Source organism: Corvus moneduloides, chromosome 3, assembly GCF_009650955.1.
Source record: "Corvus moneduloides isolate bCorMon1 chromosome 3, bCorMon1.pri, whole genome shotgun sequence".
NCBI classification, from domain to species: domain Eukaryota; kingdom Metazoa; phylum Chordata; class Aves; order Passeriformes; family Corvidae; genus Corvus; species Corvus moneduloides.
In genome coordinates this window covers 32257925-32279835 of record NC_045478.1, presented here as the reverse complement: position 1 = coordinate 32279835, position 21911 = coordinate 32257925, and positions in this window count along the sequence as shown.

Sequence of the window (21911 nt, the reverse complement as noted above, 5' to 3'; positions counted from 1 at the left end):
TAGCTGGTATGCGGCTGTGTTTTGGATTTGTGCTGGAAACAGTGTTAATAACAGGGATATTTTAGTTATTGCTGAGCAGGGCTTAAACAGAGTCAAGGCCTTTGCTCCTCATGCCACGCTACCAGAGAGGAGGCTGGGGGTGCACAGGGAGTTGGGAGGAGACAGCCAGAAGAGCTGCCCACAACTGACCAGAAGGTTATCCCACACTGTCTGAGGGGGAGGCCTTGGGAGTGATGGCATCTGCCCACGTCACATTACATGTGATGGGGCCCTGCTTTCCTGAAGATGTCTGAACACCTGCCCGCCCATCAGAATTGGTGAATTAATTCCTTGATTTTTTTTGCTTGCATGCATGGCTTTAGTTTTACCTATTAAACTGTCTCCATCTCAACCCAAAGAGTTTTCTCACTTTCACCCTTCACATTTTCTCCCCATCCCACAGAGGGGGAGTGAGCGAGTGGCTATTGCTGGCTGAGATTAAACCACAACAACCTATTACAGTGAAATCCTAACTACTGTGCTGAAAATGAGGTTAAGTGGATAGGAGCCAGCCTGTTAGCTTGAGAACAAAGCCAGTAGCATAAAGGCATGAACAGGCTCATGGGGAATGGTCCATTTCACAGGACTGGATTACGGTATTCTCCTGGAATTTAAGAGGAGGATGAATCTAGTCAGTCTTTTTTCAGCACTTGCTTTTCTGTTCTACTGCCTGATTAAATGTTTACAAGGTGGGAGAATCTTACCACCATTTTGACACTAGAAGCAAAACACCTCGCATCACAGTATGAACAAATGATGCCTAGCAACAAGAAATTCGGTGCAGTGTGGGCTGCTTTGGTTTCAGATTTCACCAATTAGTTTTTATTTTAACATCTAAGATATAAAGAAATAGAATTCCAGATGGTACAATCTCTCTGTAATATGCTGTAGGATTTTGTTCTATAGAGCAATGTATTATTGCTATTCACTCATGCCTTAAAAGATGTAGACATTATTTCTGCTACTTCATAGAAATAATCAGTCTTCCACGTGGTATATGGAAGCACAGTATGTACACATGCTTTATACCTTAATCACATCAGTTCCATTTCTCCTGTCACCTAACTTCTCACTACATCATATCCCCAGTTTGCATATATCACAGAATCACAGAATCGTTTAGGTCAGAAAAGACCTCAAAGATCCTCGAGTCCAACCTATGACTGAAGAACATCATGTCAAATAGACCATGCCACTGAGTGTGACATCCAGTTGTTTCTTGAACACCTTCAGGGATGGTGACTCCACCACCTCCCTGGGTAGTCTATTGCAATGCTTAATAACCCTTTCCATGAAGAAATTCTTCCTGGTTTCCAAACTAAACCTTCCCTGGTGCAGCTTGGGGCCATGTCCTCTTGTCCTGTCACTGGTTTCCTGGGAGAAAAAACTGACTCCCCACTTGGGTACAATCAGGCTGTTGTAGAGAGGGATAAGATCTCCCCTGAGCCTCCTTTTCTCCAGGCTAAACACCCCCAGCTCCCTCAGCTGTTCCTCACAGGACTTGTGCTCCAGACCCTTCCCCAGCTCCATTGCCCTTCTCTGGACTCACTGCAGCACATCAAAGTCCTTCCTGCACTGAGGGGCCCAGAACTGGACACAGCACTCGAGGTGTGGCCTCACCAATGCCGAGTACAGAGGGACAATCATTAACCTGGTCCTGCTGGCCACCCTATTGCTGATATGGCAGGTGGCCAGGATGCCATTGGCCCTCTTGGCCACCTGAGAACACGCTGGCTCATGTTCAGCTGCTGTTGACTAGTACATGGCCAGTTCATACACAGCTATTGCCCTCTTTGCTGCTTCCTGTGGCTGTCTGATTCATAAAGCTGCAGAAAAATACTCTGGCTTATCACACAGGCTGTTGTGCATCCTTTGATTGAAGCCATATCTGTAACCCTATGCTGTCACCCCTCATTGAAGGTCATATGTGTGATTCCTTCACAATGGTCTTGGGTCAAGAGGTATCAGTATAGAAAGGTCACAAATGCTGGTGATCTTAAAGACTTGAGGAGAGGATTGTCGTGCTGTGTGAGGGAAGTTATCGACAAATCATCCCAGAAAATACCATAATTAACTGGGAAGGGGTTAGATGGTCCTGCTTAATTCAGCATGTGTTCTGTCAGGCACCTAATCAATCATCTTCTCCCAGAACATCCTGAAACCATAGTTATAAGCCTGAGGTGAAATGGATCTGTAATTTGAAATTATGTGAGGAAAACTTTGTCCAAAAAATCTTGGAAGCAAAAAAAAAGAAACTTGGTTTGGGTTCATGAACTGAATGTGTCTCCTTGTTTCAGACAATAAGGATTCCTTTAGAGCAGCTGAATAGCAGGTTTCATAGCATCCCTCAGGATATTATGAGAAATTCAATAGCTGAGTTAGAAAATTATTGTGTGGATAAATGGAAAAACAATCTTGCATTAGCCATGCCAGGTTTTACTGCTCTTTGTTAGCATTCTCATCTAAATCGCTTTAATCAAGGTTTTTCAACTGCCATTTCCAATTACACTGGACTGAAATTTGTCCTACAGGATGGGAATGATTGATTGAAATTCTATTTAAGTTGCTTTAACCCCTTTCAATAAGAAGAGGAGCAGTGAACTGTTTAATATGTTTTCAGAGTTTTACTTGTTCCACTGTTGTGACCTCTTCAGAAAGTAATTTGGTACACTGGCTTGACTGGTGAACTCCTGAAATTCATGGTCCCAATTCTGGCACTTTTTCTTCCTGGACGATGTCTTTGATTTTTCTTCCTATCGCCCTCTTCACACATGCAAAGTAGCTGGATGAGCCAATGCAGAAGTAAAGAGGTGTAGCCACCCCAAAGTGCTTCTCTCATGCTGTTACATTGTTGTGACCTATTTCTTCCATGCCCCACTTTATCCCTCATTTGTTGTCATCACTTTCTATGTTTGGTCTCATTAATATTTTAAGCTCTAAAGTCAAGGCCTGTCGCCTTTATTTGTCTGTGAAGTTGCATGAACATTTCTTGTACCTGTTCTGCAGGTAAAATTAGAATAATAAATAATATTAATACCAGTTAAGATTCTGAAACTGGGCACTCTATCTGCAAAATATATTCCTTTTTTTCTTTCTATTATTCTTATTACCACTACTCTGAAGTGGCAGCTTAGTACTTCAAGTGGACTAACAGCATCTTTCAAAATCACAGTTTAATCACAGCATAATATTTTTTTCTTCCTTTGAAATCATAAATTTGAATTTGAAATAGACCATCAAAACTAAAAAAAAATTCAGTCTATCTAAATGTAATTTGGAATCGGATTTATCAGTCCAAATTCAGGTTCTTGCAATGTAGGTATCTGCATGTAAACAAAGCATGTAAGATCCAATTTACCTGACACAAATCCTTCTAGAGAGTTCTGTTTAGTCCCTATACTATGCAGGACTTCTGGACAAATACCTCATCTCTATGGTGAAGATATTTCAAGTTAGGTGAGATAAGTACTACATTGGTGCTCTCTTCAGCATTTTTGTGCTCCAGCTCCAGTCTCAAGGTAACTTATTGCTTACTTTAGAATAAAAATTAACACTTTTTAAAATCCAATTATAAATTGAATGAGTGTTGCACTGAGTGAACTTTTCTCCAGTGAGGCAGCTCCTTCCTGGTAAGCACTTGTTTGGATAGTGTGGCAAGGAGGATGACTGGGGTCCTGCAATTTGCAATGTTCTTGTCATGTGGATAAGAGCTGCAGTCTATAAAGCTGTCAGTCTGGTGGATTTTTACCAACAGAGATGTCATTTTAAAGACTGGAAGAAAGGGCATCACAAGTAAATACTATCCATCTATGTTAGGAGCCTATGCTTAGCTAGGGAGTGGTTTTGATCCCAAGGTACTTCAAACAGTGTATCTGGAATGTTAAGTGACTAAGATACTGCAAGGATCAAACTATTACTTTATGTCAGCAAGGACTGAAGGTTGCAAAACCTTCTAAGCTGACTCCTCTCACTGAAAATGTCAAGATCAGCCAAGCTTCAGACTAATTCAATTATTTTCCCTCTACAGTATGATGTCCAAAGGAAGAGTTCACAGTGCTGCAATGTCTTCAGCTGCCCTGCTGTCTTGGGGTGACTTTATGATGTTGTATCCTCTGTTGCTGCTCTATGCCCACAAATTAATTTTTTGCCTTTTCTGTGCCTTTAAACTGAGCCCAAGAGGAGGAAGAGGAAAAAACTGAGAGAACTTTTCAAAACAGTTGTTCAAGGACACAGATATACACACTCCTCTGCATTCTCCTGCTGTGGTAGCAAGAGCAGGGGAAGCACCCTTCTGCTTTTCAGCCAGCTTTTGGCTCCTTTTCTCCGGAGGGAGACGGAGAGCAGAACTTTGTTTTCCTGGGACTTCAGTTTGTTTTTCCCTTCTTCTGTTCTGGACTCTTTCAACATCAGAACACATCAGGAGAATTTTCCACCGAGGCCCTGGAGGTGGGCCCACATAGACCCAGCTCTGAGGAGGACGAGAGAGACCACACCCGTAGAAGGACTCTGAAATCTTCCCAGGTTTCTCTCCACAGCGAGAGGTTTTATTATTTAACATTATTATCCTTTTCCTGTGTGTTTGTTAAAGAAACAGCTTTTTTATCTCTTTCACTTTCCTCCTGCCTTCTATCAGAGGATATTTTCCTCCAAATTTGTCCAAACTGTCACACCTGCACATTTTGGTCTGTCTCAGAGAATGATGCCTTCAGATCTGACCCCCTGTCTGCTCTGCTGAGTGCAGACAGCAGCAGAGCTTCCACAGGAACTGATGAGTGTCATGATTTCCCTTGGTCTTTCTATTGCTCTGCTTTTGAACGAACTTTCAATTTGTCACTGTCTAGGGTATATGTGTTGAGAACTCCAACTTGTAGGGATTAGTGAGAAACAAAATTCCCTATATTAAGATTATTAAATTAATCTGCTTCATTGAAGGGTGAAGCAGATTGAATAAAGAAGTGGCTATTGCACAGACCCTGGGGGCTTAGGGCATCAGTAGAGGAAATGGAATTATTTATTGCAGTGTATTTTAGTGTACTTTCAAAGTTTGAATCACCTTTGTAACTTGAAATCAGTTTGGATTTATTAGAGCATATCCAAAGGCTGGCAGAAATTAAAACCCAGCACTTTTTAAGCTTGAAAGTGTGTGACCAAGGTTAGCAGAGATGAGTGAACATCTCTGCATTTGACACATAGATGTTACAGAGAAACAGGGTGAAGATTAGGTTTTGGACCAAAATGTTGATGCTGTAACTGATCTTTTATTCTTGCAGCTTCCTTGAACATACTGATGCCTTAGGTTTTAACTTTTATATTTTGTAAATCCTGTACTGCCTAGTGTGTAACTCTGAAGTTTCTTGTGGCCTGTTAGCTACTGTTCTCTTATGCTAGTTAGACATAACAAGCCACTCTAGGTTTGCTCTCCAAGGACACCTAGATTGTCCCAAGCCCCAAAATGTTTAAACTAAGGCCTCTGAAGAGGAGGGCAAACTTCGGGTAGTTACATCATTAACTGGGGTCGTAACTGGAGAACTGATCCTAGTATGCAAATGGACCAAACTTGTAAAAGTGTGAAGAACTCGTGACCCAGGGTCTGTCTTGGAAGTAGCCTCTTGACTCCCCAGGGTGTACCTTGAAGGCCCTTCAAATAAATACCTACCTTTATTCCCTTATTCTTGTCCGGTCTCTGTTTTTAGGTGGCCACCCCAGGCATCAATACCACTGAAGCTTTTGGCATTTTAGCCAAAACCGGTAATTGAAATACCAAAACAGTCTCTGGTATGGCAAGAAAGTACAACAGAAGCTAGAACGCTTTTCCCTTTTTAATATCAAATTCACCACTGCCTCAAGAGCATAGGTTTGAATTTGTTAATTAAACTCTTCACTTCTATGCTGCCAAGGCTTAAAACACATTTTAGCTACTTCGTCAACATAGGTACGTCCCCTGCTGCCATCCAGCATGTCATCCTTTTCTTTGCTCCTGTGTTCAGCAAGGGTCTGTCTTCATACCTGTGGTAAAAACAAGACTTCTTTTACAAGGTCAGTGCTTTGTTTCTGCCAAAGTAGATCCTATTCCAGATTCGGTAAAGCTTTTTGATTATACCTGGGGGTACCTTGCTGGGTCACTACCTGGAGGAAATCCCATGCCCTTGGCTGTCCAAAAGGCAGTTTTCAAGAGTAGCTTCTTTTGAAATTAACTCCCTAAAATGGGAGGGGCTTCCTCCTAGCACCCAATGCCATAGCTCTCCTGTCCTTACTGCAGGTTTCCTGTGGGCTACCCCCTCTGCCCTGCCCCAGACCCAGAGTGAGATCCTTGTGAGATCTGTATGAGAATTATAGTTGGGACTCACCTGTAAAATCCACAGAGCTTCAGAGAAATTTCCAACCCTTGGTTCTCTAAAAATCATGCCGTAATAGATTAATATGGTTCACCTACTTTATTTTTCAAGCCGTCAAGTACATACTACACTCCTCAAACAAACGTGTAAGGACAGAGATCATTCCAAGAGCTCAAATCCATATTTGGCACAATCCAGTGAGTAATGGTGATTATGAGGTAAGAGTGAAGGAGACACGAGGGACGAGAGCTGTTGCTAAGACAGGTGTTTGGGAAAATTGAGAAAGGATTTTCCAAAGAAATTTGGAAGACCTGGAAGCACTGACAAAACAGTTTTGGGCAGAAGGACAGATGGTCCTAGATGGATGGGAGGGGAGGACAACAGGAGACAGCAAGGCTTACTTATGATAGTAGAAAGATGAAAAGAGCAGAGGAAACACAGAGTTAAATTGTTTAGAAAACCAGGATTGGCATCCAGGTCTGGTCTGTGAATTGAGCCCTACAACCAGGACCAATTTAAAGCAGTAGCAGAAACCACATTTTTGCACAGCTGGAAGTAGAGCTTCAAACTGCTCCCCTGTGCTCCCATTTCTAGCGCTTGTATAGATTATTGTCTTCTCTGTTTCTCTTTTTACTAACCCCATTTCAAAAGTTTGAATAGGTAGTGAAACAAAACCACCAGAATTCATAAAACTTTACTTCTTTATTATAAATTACAATTCCTAGTCTAAAATGAAATACATAGAAAGAATGATGGGCAGCCTTCTGCTTTACTTTTAGTATTTACTGTCTGCTGTTTTTTCTCCTATTATGTGTAAGCCCCCCCCCCGCCCCCCCTTTCTGTCCTTATGATACATATTAAAAATATAATATATCCAGGGACAGCTAAAAGGAGAGAGCCCAATACAAATTAAGGCATCACACAAAGGCAGGATCAGGAATATTCCCAGTCCCAAAGAAATAATAAAACACGGATTGGGAGGCACATGGGTAAACAATTTACCCATTGTCATGGTTGGGATGCAGGATGACATGCCTGTTCCCTCCACCCAACACAGATTTGGGCAGGGTGCATGCAGCAGCTCTGCAAATGGGCAGCCCCACGTTGCCTTGGCCACTGCACAATTTAGCAACCTTGACAGCTTCCACAGGCTTGTTCTTTGCCCCTTTTCTTCCCATTATACATGAATCACACAAAGAGATCCAAACCCACACACCTCTTCATTACTTTCTGCTACTTTCTCTAAGGAGAGTATGTGGGGTAAGCAAAACATCTCAACCAAGCCAGACACCCTGTTTATGGATCTCAGAGTAATCCCATGCGTTTTGCAGGGTTAATCTGCACAATTCAGCTGCAAAATCCAAAAACAAACAAACAAACAAACAAACAAGTAGCAGAACTAAATACTGGACAGGGTATTTTAGAATTGTCCACCAGGAGCAGAAAAGAGAAGGCATCATCTTTCTTCCAGGTTCAGCTGGGCTTTCACTGAGCCAACAGCAGCAGGATTAGTCAACATGCAGCTAAATTATCTATGTTGGAACAAGGGTATCTCTGGAGAGAAATTTTCCTATCTGAATTATATCTACACCTGCACAGGAGTAAAACATGGAGTTTCCTTCTGTACAACTCCTGGGAAACATGCAGGAGGCCTGTGAGCACCTCCTGCACTCCTCTCGAGGTTGGTTACTAGTCCTGCTGTGCAGCAAGGACAGGGAGCTCTTCAAGTAGTTTGGACTTGTGGGACAAGTTTTTAATCAGCTGAGCCTGTAATCCTTCCACAGCTGTGATGAAATAGCCTCTGACACGAGGAGCAAGGGGATTTCTTTGGGGAGATGTGTGTCCTATGTTGCTAGTTAGGCTGTGAGAATCTCAGTCTAGAGAAGGCAAGCACATTTGCTATTTTTGCAAAATAGAGAGAGGTTTTAGCTGGGGCCTCTTCCAGTATGTATCATATCACAACCAGGCATAAGTAGCATGATCTTACCTGTGTCAATGAAGTGTAGGAACTTCCATGGAATAAAGGGCATGTGAATAGCCCTCAGAAGAGGAGGATGTGAACTGCTAGGCAAGACTTGTGTGTGGAAACAAGTGCCTTTGCCCACATTGGTACAGAGGGAGGAGGTGGCCCAGGTGGAGCTCTTAGTCAGAGCCTGATTCACTCACTGGGCTCTGTGCTTCTCTTCATTCTCTGCATCCACAGGGATGCCACTACTGCATTCCAGCTGAGTCACCAGAGTTGCCATCATTTAAAAGTGAATTCTATCCCACACGTCTGTAAAAAAGGGGATACTGGCATGACTACTACTTTTTCTGATGATGCCAAAGAAAGCTACTTTTTAACCTAGGCACCAGCGATTCACTATCTTCTTTAAATTTTGCTTTTATTACAAATTTATGCAATACATTTATGGGATATAATACAATGTCAGCAGATATTGAGTAAGGGGGTTTTTAAAAGTAACATTATAAAATAGTTGCTTCTTTCCTCTCCTTATTATTGACCAATAAATTTCCATCCAGAATGCACAGTCTCGTAAAATGGTTATTGTCCTTAGGCTAATAATTTTGCCTATAATAACAATTGATAGGACACAATTGAACAAATTACATTTCAGAACAAAGCCCACCAAGACGATTTTTTTTTTTTTATAAAGAAGACTTACTCTGGACTACCTTCAACATATAATTTTAGTTGTCCTAAATAATTGCATTCTATTGATATTTGGTTAGTTAGGATGTGATTTTTGGGTGTATATTGTGCCATTAAAGTAAATGACCATAGGATTTTAAAATTACATTGGTTACCACTTTTATCTGCAAGAAAAGGTCAAACCTTAACAAGCTGCGCAACTACCATCAGCAATTATCACTGGGCTATAGTTAAAATAGAAAGCTCACAAGCATCTGCACTCTAGAGAGATTGGGGAGGTTTAGGAGTTCACTGTGTGGACAGGAAGAACAAATATAAGCTCATTTTCCTAACACCTCCAGAGTTTTCTTGGCTCGCTAAAACCTCTCCAAAGCTGTTTGGTAGTCAAGTTCTTTCAGGGCTCCCTGAATCCTCTCACCCTTCACCACTCGAAAAAGAACTTACTTTCAAGCTTGTCCAGCTAATTTTTCTCAACTACATTGGAAACCACAAGTTTCCGTAATAGAAGAGACATTTCCCTATAAACTGTGCTTTGCTTAGTCACAGGCAGTGGCTGGAAATCCCTGTTTACTTTACCATTTACATGTAAACTCACTGGAAGAAAAAGCACAAGGATTAGTCTTAAGGATACTCTGCACTCAGCTCTGCGCTGGGGCGGCCTCACCTTGAGTCCTGTGTGCAGTTTTGGGCATCACAATATGAAAAAGACATTAAGCTGTTAGAGAGCATCCAAAGGAGGGCCATGAGGATGGCGAAGGGCCTTGAGGCAAAGCCGTGTGAGGAGCGACTGAGGTTACCTTGTCTGTTCAGCCTGGAGAAGAGGAGACTGAGGAGAGACCTCACTGCAGTTACAACTTCCTCATGAGAGGAAGAGGAAGGGCAGACACTGATCTCTTCTCTGTGGTGACCAGTGACAGGATCCAAGGGAATGGCCTGAAGCTGTGTCAGGGAAGGTTTAGGTTGGATTTTAGTAAAAGGTTCTTCACCCAGAGGGTGTTTGGGCACTGGAACAGGCTCCCCAGGGCAGTGGTCACAGCACCAGCCTGACAGAGTTTGAGAAGCATTTGGACAATACCCTCAGGTATATGGTGTGATTCTTGGGGCTGTCCTGTGCAGGGCCAGGAGCTGGACTGGATGATCCTGATGGGTCTCTTCCAACTCAGCATATTTTATATTCTAATAAGGCATAATATGTCTGGGAAAATGCTCACAACTGTTCATCCAGTGACAACAACAGCTCTGTAAAAAGGCAAAACTAAATTCTGATGTTGGTGCCATTTAAAGGGAGTCTCACTTGCCAGAAGTCCACCTGAAACCTTTTGTTTCCTTTCACAGTATCTTGAAAAGCAGGATTAAATACCCTTTTCAGGTGTAAATCTAATACTTCAACTTAAGGACAGACAAGCTCTCAGTTCAGGAGACCATATGTGAAGATGCATGTGACTTCTACCTCAGCTTCTAGCAGCAAGCAGAGCCTTCAGAACCTAAACCCATCAAACATCACTACCTCTCCTGAAAGAAAAGCAGACTTGTATCTCACAATCAGCAACACATTTGTTTATCTGCTGCCTTTTAAAACAGTCACTGGCATTTGACTGTTGTGCCAGCATGGGCTTTCCTATATCACCACGTGTCTGCCCATCTGGTTATGGCAGCATGACTGTAGGCTACCCTTCCAACCTGCTACAGCTGTGCTACAGCCTAGGCCAAAACGACAGTTTTAGATCCCAATTGCACTATTTTTAGAGCAGTTTTAGTCCCTTAAATATCCAGCAGACAAAGCTGCAAGAGATGTTCTTTGCCTGAGGCTGTGCTCCCTCAGTGCCACAGAATATCCCACTGGCTCAGAACACATGCCCTCTCAGGGGACACCAAGCTCCGCTCAGGGCTGCATGTTTCTCTATATGGAAATTTTCTAATCCTATGAACAGATCTACACAGAACCTAGTCAGAGCAGTTTTGTTTTTTAAAAACACATTAAAATGCTGTACCCTTAAGCACAAGATAGTTTCAGTATCATTTGGTCTCCTAAAGTTCAGCTTCCTAACATTATTTGAAGTATCTTGACACGTATGAAGAGATGATCACAACTGGAAAAATTCACTTGGAAATTCACTACTGAAATATGCTTAGCCTTAGGACCACTGTACAGTCATGTGTCTGTCTCTTTGTTCTGGGTACTTTGACCACTGCTAAGAATACAGCTGTGGGATATCACTTACCCTGGAGTATTTTTACTAACTACTAATAAGAAAACTAGAAATTGGCTTTATTTCTGTTTATACAGAAACACATTTCAGACTTCAGTCCTGTTTGCTACTTACCATTTTTATTTATTTTCTTACTCTGGAACATAATCACTGTTACTGTTGTTTCTTAATATAACTTGAGATGTGATGGCATCCAAAGTCTTACTTCAACTGGGAACAAGGTCCCCTAGAATTGGAAAGACTACAGATACATGTGAAGACATTGTCTGGGTCCCAAAATTTTAAAATGGAATCCAAAACAAGTTGTAAGGATGAAGAACCAGATGGAAGATGAGCACAGTGATGAGCTGAATAATCACAATGCTGTGGTTACATAAAGCACATAAGCGTATGTGTGCTTCCAAAGCCACTAAGTCTGAACCTGTAAGTATAATACAAGGAAACCCCAAGGTTATCAGCTTCAGTATGTATTGGCTATCAATGGATGACTAATTTCTTGGAGGCCACACATGCAGGTACAGAAGGCAGTGATGTCTTGAGGAGGATTTTAAGCAGGATCGTGGTCTCATCACGGGGTGAGCACAGCATGTACAAGGAGAGATGTGCAAAGATAGTCTTTTGTGAGTGAGACAGAGAAGGGAACCTTCAGCACTGGTAGCATGATAATGAAAGCCATAAGGGTGACATGTTCTAAGACAAAATTAAAGTAGGACAAGGTAAAACTGTGCAAAGCTTCAGTGTAACATCTCAAGTTCAGCAGCAGGAGAGGGGAACTTGTGAAGACTTCCAGCAGGGTGGGCGAGCTGGGCTGCTGCCTCAGAAACACACTGGCTTTTGTCTTACCTTTTGAAAGTAATGTGGGCAAGGGAACCAAATGTGTTACTGTAGGTTTTGCTGTTATGGGAAGTGAGGAGAGTCTGAATGGCAATGTGCAAAGCATCAATGGTGGTATGCTTCAGAAGGAGTTTCTGCTGCATTTGAATGTGGTCTGCCTGTTTGGGGAAAGGAGAAAAGTAAAGCCTACAGTGTCCAAAGCAATACAGGAACAGTGGCAGTGGCAGCAGTTGTAGATAATGAGAGATTGAGAATTTGACAGGGAGGAGGAGTTTTGGTTTTTCTCAGTTAAGCCCATGATTAGATATCTCCAAGGGGAGATGTTGAATATAGACCAAATTTCAGAGCCTGGTGAAAGTGGGTAAATGAAGAGGTAGTTTTGAATTGCAGTGAGCTGCAGAGGGAAAAGGCTAAAATGAATTTGACTGGAAAGTCACAGTTCTAGCTGATCATGGAAAGCTTAAAGGAGGACAATATTTTAGAAAGAAAATTTAATTAATTTGCACAGAAAGCATCTAATATAATAATGATCAAAGTGGAGGTCAAAGATAGGTATTTTTGTGGGCATACCATCTTTCAGGTTGACTGTTTTAATAGGTCTTACTAATGCTTAATTACATGTAGATCTTTGCTAAGAAACTCAAGGGGAGTGCTTTGTGATTCTTTACAATGGAACAATATAATTATTGTGAATCAACTCAGCATCTTCATCTTTCTCTCATGCTACAGTGGGATATGAAAGCCACATAGTTAAAAGGATAAGCTATTGTTCCAGAAAGCAAAGCTAGATAAAATGCAGAACAAGCTTAGTGTAAGGCTACAATTAAATGAATAAAAACCTTGTGATATAAAAAGCTCTGGTGATGAGAATGAAGAAACCAGAGGTTTGCAAGATTTTAACATGTAATTATTGCTAATAACCTAGTTTTAATGTGGCACTCTTCAATTTAAAAGCTCCCAAAATGCCTTAGATATTACATTGTAAACGTATTCTTTTAAGGGTTTCATTTCAGCTCTTTACAGTTGGACAAGGTAGTAACAGTACTTGCAAAATCACCACAGTGAGCAGAAAGGAAATCAATGGCCATTCAAAAAACATGGTGTAATTTTGACTAGACTTGAGTTCAAGCCCTCCATCTCACATCTCCAAATTACTTCAGCTTCACTATTTTTCTTACCCTTTTCCCACTCCTGAGTCCCCACTCACTTCCCTTTCCTTCTCTGTCATTCTTTCATTATTTCTCATGCCATTTTTCACGATCCCTTCCTGTCAAAAGCCAGGCCTAATATGGATCTAATATGACCCTTCCTCATAGAGTGAATTTTCTGTATTTATTCCTGCATTCAGTGTCACCTTTGCTCAGTGAAGGTGTAAATGCAGGGGGACTAGGCAGACTGCTGCTCCATGCCGAGCAAAACCCCAGGACTAGGCAGGCACATCACTGATCGATCCTGGATGCACCACAGCCTGGCTGCCAGAGCAGTAACAAATGGGAAATACTAATGGCAAATGGGAAATACATTCAATTAAGGGATGTCTTTATACAAGGGACCTGTTGTTGGAAAGTAATCTTTTTCTGGGGGAACACAATCCAGATCCACACCTACAATTTTTAAAGGTAGCTTGTTATTTTAGAACAGGAAGCGAAGAAGAGCAAATTCATTTCCTGAAGGTCCTACTAAATGTAGAGAAATTACCCAAGATGAAATCTGTCCTGGTTTTCTGGTTACTAACTTCCCCTCTGACTCCTTTGCCAAATACTGTAGACAGCTGGTCAGGACTCACATATGTCATCTGAAATACAACATTTACAAAAGCACAAAAGCGTCCCCATCACAAGCACAGAGCACTGGTGAGTGGTAGGCTTATGGGGAAAGATCAGGAAAAATCTCTTTTTCTGGTTTTTCCTTGCAAGTACTTTGCTCTCCTGGTGACAAGCACTGCTCAGTGCTCATTTATTACCTATTTAATACACAAGAAGTGTTCAAGATACTGTTGCATTTCTTTTATTGAGGCTAATGGAAAAGTATTTTTACAACAGTTAATTTTTCCTTTCCTGCCGTGTTACAGACCAGACATATTTGGGTGGATTTTTTCAAAATAGCATTAATTTTCAGTGGTCTGATGGATCCAAGGCCCAACAACTAAACTTCTTTTCACCAAAATGGAAATTGATGTGCCAGGTAAAATCAGCTCAGAGTGACACAGCCATCTGAGAGGGGTTCTGGGAAGGAAAATGGTTTGGTCCTGGGTAATGCAATTTTTGGTCCTGATAAAGCACTATATATATATTTTTTAATCTGGTTATTAATTCCAGCACTGTAACTTCAATTATCAGGTCTGTTAAATATCCTCTGCAGTTCTTATTTCTGCACCACTTTAATAAGATGTCATTCAAACAAAAAAGCAAGCGTGACACAAATGAAACAAAAGAGATTGTGTATTAAATAATACACAAACAAAACAAAACTATAGTAAAAATCTCCTCCCTATAGTCTTTTTACATACATCTATTTGTGTCAGAAAGTATGAATTTTTGTATGTTTACATTTCTCTGTTATCTAGTAAACTGAAATGTGGCTTTAGTGCTGCATGAAATACAAATTCTGAGCTAAGTATCATTCACTGCTGCCCCAAGATTGACATTTTGGATAATAGTCTATGGCATGTAGTGTGGAAATATAGTACCCACTCTTGTTAGATGCTGAGAATCCCTGATTTCAATGGAAACTGAGGGCATTTGGACTCAATAAGAACCTTCACTTCTTCCTATCATGTTTATGTTTATACTAGCCCAGCAAACCTGTGTCACCTCAGACCAGAGTAAAACTCCCAGAGTCAAAATAAAACACAAAAAAGAAGATGACAAGAATGCATCAGGACACACTGGTGCTGAAGTTCATTTAAATTTCAAACCAAAACTTCTCACCAGCAGAGCTCTGTGCAATACTTGAGTGGGAAAGCAGGAATAGAAAATAGTGTATGGTAGACTGTGACTGTCATGCTTGACATTTTGAGGAGTCATGAGTTCCTGACTGAACCTGATGTGGACATGCTGTGTGACCATGAGTAAGACTTTAAAATTTTCCTTCATGTAAAAATTGGCAAAATGTTGGGTGGATGGGAAGGTTGAGTAATGCTACCAGTGCATTCCCACATGCTTCACTAAGTGGGAGAAAGGGCAGAAATAGTATGTGGAAATATGGAGACAGTATTTGAGGAAGGTGTTTCACAAGTTCAGTTTTGAACTTAGGCGACCTATGAAGTCCTACTCTAGAATAAATGAACTGAACACATTAATACCTTGGTGGCAGAGATCCTACAGAGCTGAGAATGTTCCCTTTAACCAGTCAGAGATTGCCAGAGATCCAGATGGAGGAGAAAGAGCATGGTAGAAGTTATAAAGTCTCTATTAGCTCTTTCTGGTTTGCTGTAAAATATTCTGTGTAATTTGATGCCCTGTATTTGCATAACTCCTCCCATTGATATGGGCACTGCTTCTGCCTCTTCTTTTAATGATGCAAACAAATGAAGACAGACCAGGGCTTCGGGGATGGTGTGAACGGCTGTGTCTGGGCATGTGTGGAAGAATGAGTGTTTGCATAGCTGGAAGGGAATGTACTGCTTCACATCATTTATCAGAGAAGGCTGAGACTGAAGTCTTGGGGAGAAAGAATAAACATGAAGCTCTTGTGCTAGATATGATTTCAACAATATCACTTCAATTATAGAAGTCACGTAAACAGCAGGAGAATCACAAGGGCAGCACTAAGCAAAAATGTGTTCACATGAGTCCTGATTTAGCAGTTCTGGCATTTTTGTAGAGGATGCTTCATCTTTGTCATTGCTATGGGAATAAAGAGAAGAGGAAATAATAAGAGCCTCCTGAATTTCCTCTGATTAATCCCCTATATCTTTTCTTGTCTATTAGCAAGAGTTCAAAAATAACTGCTAGACATAACAGTCTGACAACACAAGGGAATGATCAGGAGAATTTTATATCCTCATTAGCCCATCACGGAAAACACAGTTTCCCTGATACTGCATCCAGATTACTCCTTTTTCAAACAGCTTAAATCGGTGGCAGTACTTTACCGAATTTGAGGCCAGAGTGAGCATTACATTGTTAGAGAGTGGCCTCCTGTATGACCAGGCTGAAGGCTGTGTCCCCTCTGCATTTTACAGTAAGCCAAATAGCTCATTTTTAATATCATGATTTTCCTAAATGCCTTTGAGACCTGATGTGAATACAAAGAGAGAGGGAAAACCACCACTGTGAATTTTTAGCGATGGCCAAGCACACTCATCATTAAGAATCTGTCTCGTTCCCCTTTTAAATTTGTCTGCCTTGGCTCCCGGCATGACTTTCCCAGAATGGCTGAAGATGTAGTCCCCAGTATTTTTTCCTAATAAGGGATGTACACTTTGCAGCTAATTTGCTTCTCAATCTCCCTTTTGATATACAACACAGAGAGACCTTTTGAAGAATTAGGTCAAGCAACAGGAACCGTGACACAAAGCTCAACGCAGTAACTAGACTCTAAAATACTGAAAACCCCTTTATTGAGAAGCATTTCTCCCCTTCTAAGTCATTACTGGGAATCTTTTATGCAACAACTTTCAACATTGTTCCAAAACATGTTGCTATATAAGTGGAACAGCTCCTTACCAGGCTCACTTGTTCCTGCTGTAAAAGTATCTCTTCTGCTCAGTGTCCTCTCTTACTACAGAGAAGATTGCCATTTTTCTTCACAGTAGCCTCCTTCCACCTTTTCACTCTTTCTAATCCCTAAGGGTTTTCAGGAGTCCATGATTTGCCCAATAAATACCCATTTTCTTGGTATGGGCTAAAGTTTCTGTTCCTGTATATTAGGATGTATTAGGTGTATGAAAATATTTGCTTTATGAATGGGCCTACCTATTGAGTTATTCAGATTCATTCTCAAAAGACTGTTTAGCCTTCTTCAATATTTGCCACTTTAGCAGGATCATCCAAAGTTTCTGTCAGGAATGATCTCTGGATTATTTTCAGATCTTTGCAAAACTTTTGGTAGTATTCAGTCTACAGGCAAATCTTGAAGAATATTTGCCAGTGATTCCCGTCTGAAAATTGTTTAAAATTGGATAGCTAGACAACTTTGAACCCATTCTAAGATGTATTTTGCTGATATTGCACTCCATATTTTTCACCGTATGGTGTCTTTTCTTGAGTCTGGATGGATTACAGGTAGGTGGTATCTTTAATGACTAAACTTGCAAACTTATCAAAGAGAAGATTATTTGTGTTTGACTGAGCCTATTTCCCATGCTTTGCCAGTGTTAATTATACTGTCAACATTTAATTCTTTAACTAATAGGTCCCAAACAGCTATCAGATTGATGTCAAGCACAGCCCACATATAATTACCTGGGTCATTTTTCTCACAGTATGAATATCAGTGTTCTTACAGTCTGGAGGAATTTCCATGGCATATCAAAGCAAACAGGTAACAGTGAGGTACAAGTCTCCATAGCTCAGCTCATCAGCAACCCCATGGCTGATTCCAAGTTTGCAGGAGTTTTAGGGATGTCATTGCACTCCCTGAGTCACTGAAAATAGCTATGACTAAACTGTTATGAAATCTTCTCTTTCCAGGCAAGGTGCACTGCATTTCTGTGTATTAAAGAGTACAATTATCCTATGTCTGAGCTGTCATTCTAAAACCAGATTACTTTCCTGCAGTGTAACATGGAGAACTACAAAGTCTTGCACTGCTATCTGCATTTTCCCCCCTCTGTGTAATGGCTAATTCCTGGAACCAATTTTGTGGTTTCATTAAATCCCTTAATACTTTCATCAAAGTTCCAGGTCAAGACTCATCAGATGAGCAATTGGTAGACATACTGGATAATGATTTACATTAAAATTGAAAAAAAAAGAAAACTCCACAGATAAAATATGTTTTAATTAGAGACTTTTTTATTTTTTTACACAATGATTTGTGGTGTCAGTATTAATTCACCTCTCTTCTCCCTGAGAGAATTTATTGGATATTAAAATAAGAAGGGAAGAAGAAATGGTAAAAATAAGGAGCTAATAATTGAGATTCTAGAGTTTAATGAAAAAATAAGTGAATGAGAAATTTGAGGTATTCTGGTGGAAATATTGCAAAAATAAAATGCCCACTGTTTTTGAGAATTTTAGAAAGTTGCTATCAAATTCTAAAAATGTAACCTTTTCATAAATAATGTGTAATATATATATTTCAGTAATTCACAACTCTTCTACTGATGTTCAAAAGCCATCAAAAATTATTTTGACCCTCTAGTCAGACTTGCTACAGTAGAAAGAGAACTTCCAAGAACATGTTTCTTGTTTCTCTCCATCTGGTATCAGTTGGTTAAAGATCCAACTTTTTAGAAAGACACACCTATTGCTGCTCTAGCACCTCTGTGTGTTATACCAGATCTAATTATCTTGCCTGCTAAATTTTCCAATTTATTTCTCTTGTGAATTTCTTTTACTTCAAATTTCAGCCCCATTTTCTTATACTAACTCTGAAGATCCTCCATTAGCAACATTTTCTTCCTTTTGTAGGTACTTCTGAACCAAAACCAGACTTTTCCTTAACCTTCCCTTTGATATCCAAAATATATTGACATTTTGAGTGGCTTGCTACAAGGCGTATCTTTCAATTCTTTAATCATTCTCGGGGCTCTCTTCTCTGAGTTATGTCCAATTTCTCAGTGTTTCTATTGAAGTAAAGATGCCTAGAAGAAATTGAATTACTGTCAGATATATTTTTTCAAGTTCTGCTTGGTATGCCTTCCTTTCTGCACCCAAAGTGTGTATTGGTACCACACCTAAGGACGTGGCCTGCACTCAACTTGCTAACAATCACGACCCATTTTTCAGAACCTGTGACTTCCCCATATAAGTCTCACACTCCTACATTCTTTTCATGCTGAAACACTACTTCTACTTGTCCATAGCAAATTACATAGAGGGTATTCTTTTTCTCCTTTGTAAGCAATTCAGATCTCTAACTACTGTCCTTTTCTGGCTTTTTTTGGTTATGTATCTAGATTTTATATTTCTATCATCTGAATAATTTTTAGCAATGAGGACATATTTATTTCTAGATCACTGATGAAACAGTTAAGCCAAACAGAGTGGGACCTGAGTCCTACTACATCCTTACTGAACAGAAATTTATTTCAAATTCGTTTAATAATAAACAAAGATCATTGTTCCTTTTATTCCTACTATGTTTAGAAAACGACTCTCCTGTGTCCTTACTTTAGCTGGCCACTGATTGATCCATGTTTGGTTTTCCTTTTCTTACTAGCTTTTGAGAATTCTTATTTTTCATTTATACCACTTTTGATCCAGTTGCCCTCTTGTCTGAATATGTTCACGTGTGTGTGCGCACAGTAATTTTTTGCAGCCATTTCCAGGCTAATTTTCTAATACTCTGCCCTCCTGGGTTTGAGTATAGCTTTTTCTGGAACTAGTGAGGAATCAGAAGGAACTCTCCATTCCCTTGTACATTCTGATTGCAGCCTTTCTGTTGGATAATGTGCCTCATAATTGCACTGTGTGGTCCAACTATGAAGCCAATTAATAAACACAGAAGGAAAGAAATACTACAGTGGAGGGAGAAGGGACAGGCTTGAAATGAAAAAGGAGCAGGTCTTCTAAAGCGAGGAACAAAACCTGCTGATTACACTAAAGTAACCAGCTCAGGGATTGTCACAAGGGAGATGACTTGGCAAGAAAAGCTCCAGTTATACCTCGAAATAAATAATAACTTTAAAAAATCTAACTATGAACAAACTTGAAGCAGGGAAAAAGATAGTACCTGAAATGAGACATAATCAGATAAATGCATGTTCAGGACCCCTAAGACACAGTGGTATGCTTTTCAGACTCTGGTAACATAAGCGTACCATGGATATCCACTCACACTCCAGCAGAGGCTCAGTTAATTGGCAAAAGTGATCTGAAGCAGTTTTAGACTAACTTATATCAACCTGAAGGACCAGAGAAAATAATATGTGCAAAAATATCCAAGCTGGTTTTTTTATCAGTATGAAGTTATGCCCATGCCAGGAGCATTTTACTGGCATGTGTGGAAGTATACCTGGAGCAGAAAGGTGCTTTGAGCCCTGGGATTGTCGAAACGTCAGATGGTAGATGCCTTTTCCCTGACATATAGGTGTAGGTCAGATGCCTGGGGGATGGGTTTAGATACCCTGCTTGAGCCTGTGCTGGCTGTAAAACCTGAGATGGACGCTTTGCAATCAGAACACATACATTAATAAATGTCAGTAAATGCTTGAGACAAATTATGAAGAGGCGTAATAAGGATAATGATGGGTGTTGCAAATAGCCAGGAGATGTGACATGGCTGCACTTTATTATACTGAAAGAGCTTTGTAATAAGGATAAACTGGGCATCTTTTAATCGGCTCATTTTTTCTTACCAAGCAGATTATCCCATTGGGATAAACCTGCCTGCATTGTTTAATAAAGCATTATAGACAATAATTATATTCAATGATAATTCAACTTGTAAATTCAAATGAAAAATGAGGTTAAAGTTTGGAGAGAAGAGTTGGTAAAACTTCATCATTTACTTCAGCTACCATTAAAACCTTAGATTTACTGTCTTTAATTAAGCATCCTAGCTGTTTCCTAGTCTGACCAGCCATCTTTTGTCTATCTTAAGGTCATGACAACAAGATCAGCAGTTTACGAAGAGCAGTTTACATCATCAGTGCACAGGGGAAGATATTAAAATAATGTATTATTGCATCTCTTGATCCTCTGGTGTGGAGGGAGGTTCAGAAAAGATTATAATGGAGGATCAAATCTGGGGAAATCTCCCATAATTTTGTCTGAAAGAACAAGCAGGGAAAGATCATCCCTCTGAAAAGATAAAATAGGAGTAAGAGGAAATAATCTGGATGTATAAAATCACGATGGCAAAAAGAAAGTGAAGAAGGAGCAATTGCTTCTTCCAGTACAAGAAGTAGGAGCCTACAAATACAGCTAACAGGAACTTCGTGCAAAAAAACCCCAGGAAAAGTTCTGATGGTAGGCTTGGGACACTTCCTGCCAGTGGAAGCTGTAAGTGCAAAGGGGTTTTTTGTAGGGTTAGGGAGAGGCTGGACAAACACATGTGGAGGAGAGGTCCACTTTGGATCACGCAATAAGAAAACACATCAGGTTCAGAAAACTCTCTAAGCTGAAAATAGTTGTGTAACAACAACTATGAGGAGATTACTCAAGGTGTCAAATTCTCCTCTCCTGTCCCCACATTCTCTGGCATTCACTTGTAACTGAGACAGGATACTGGGCAAGTTGAGCTCTTGATCTCCACCAGGAACAGCCATTCTGTTTTTTGTTAAAGTGGATTCACTCACTGATTTCAAATTGGAAGAAGACTCCTGAAAAAAAAATCCAGCTATAAAGTGGTCATTCACTTTGGCCCATTAACTACATTATTAGGGACCCTGGTACTTCTTTTCCTTTTCCGAGACAGCCAGTCCTTCTTTGGTCATCTGTATCATAAGGAACTATTGCACCTGGAGTTAAAAAAAACTCTCTCCACTGGAAGAAAAAGATATTTTAAAAATCTTTTTGCAAAGCTTTAGCACAATTGAACCCTGATCTCTGACTGGGCAGTGCTTTTACACAGATCATCATAATTAGTAGGAAGACAATAAAGACAGGAGGCCTCATTTTATAATCTACTGTAGCTTGTTGAATGTCAGAGAAAGGTAAAGGATCCCAGCACAAGTTGCCACCCAAACCAGCCTTACTACACAAATACCCCTCAATGCACCAAACAAAG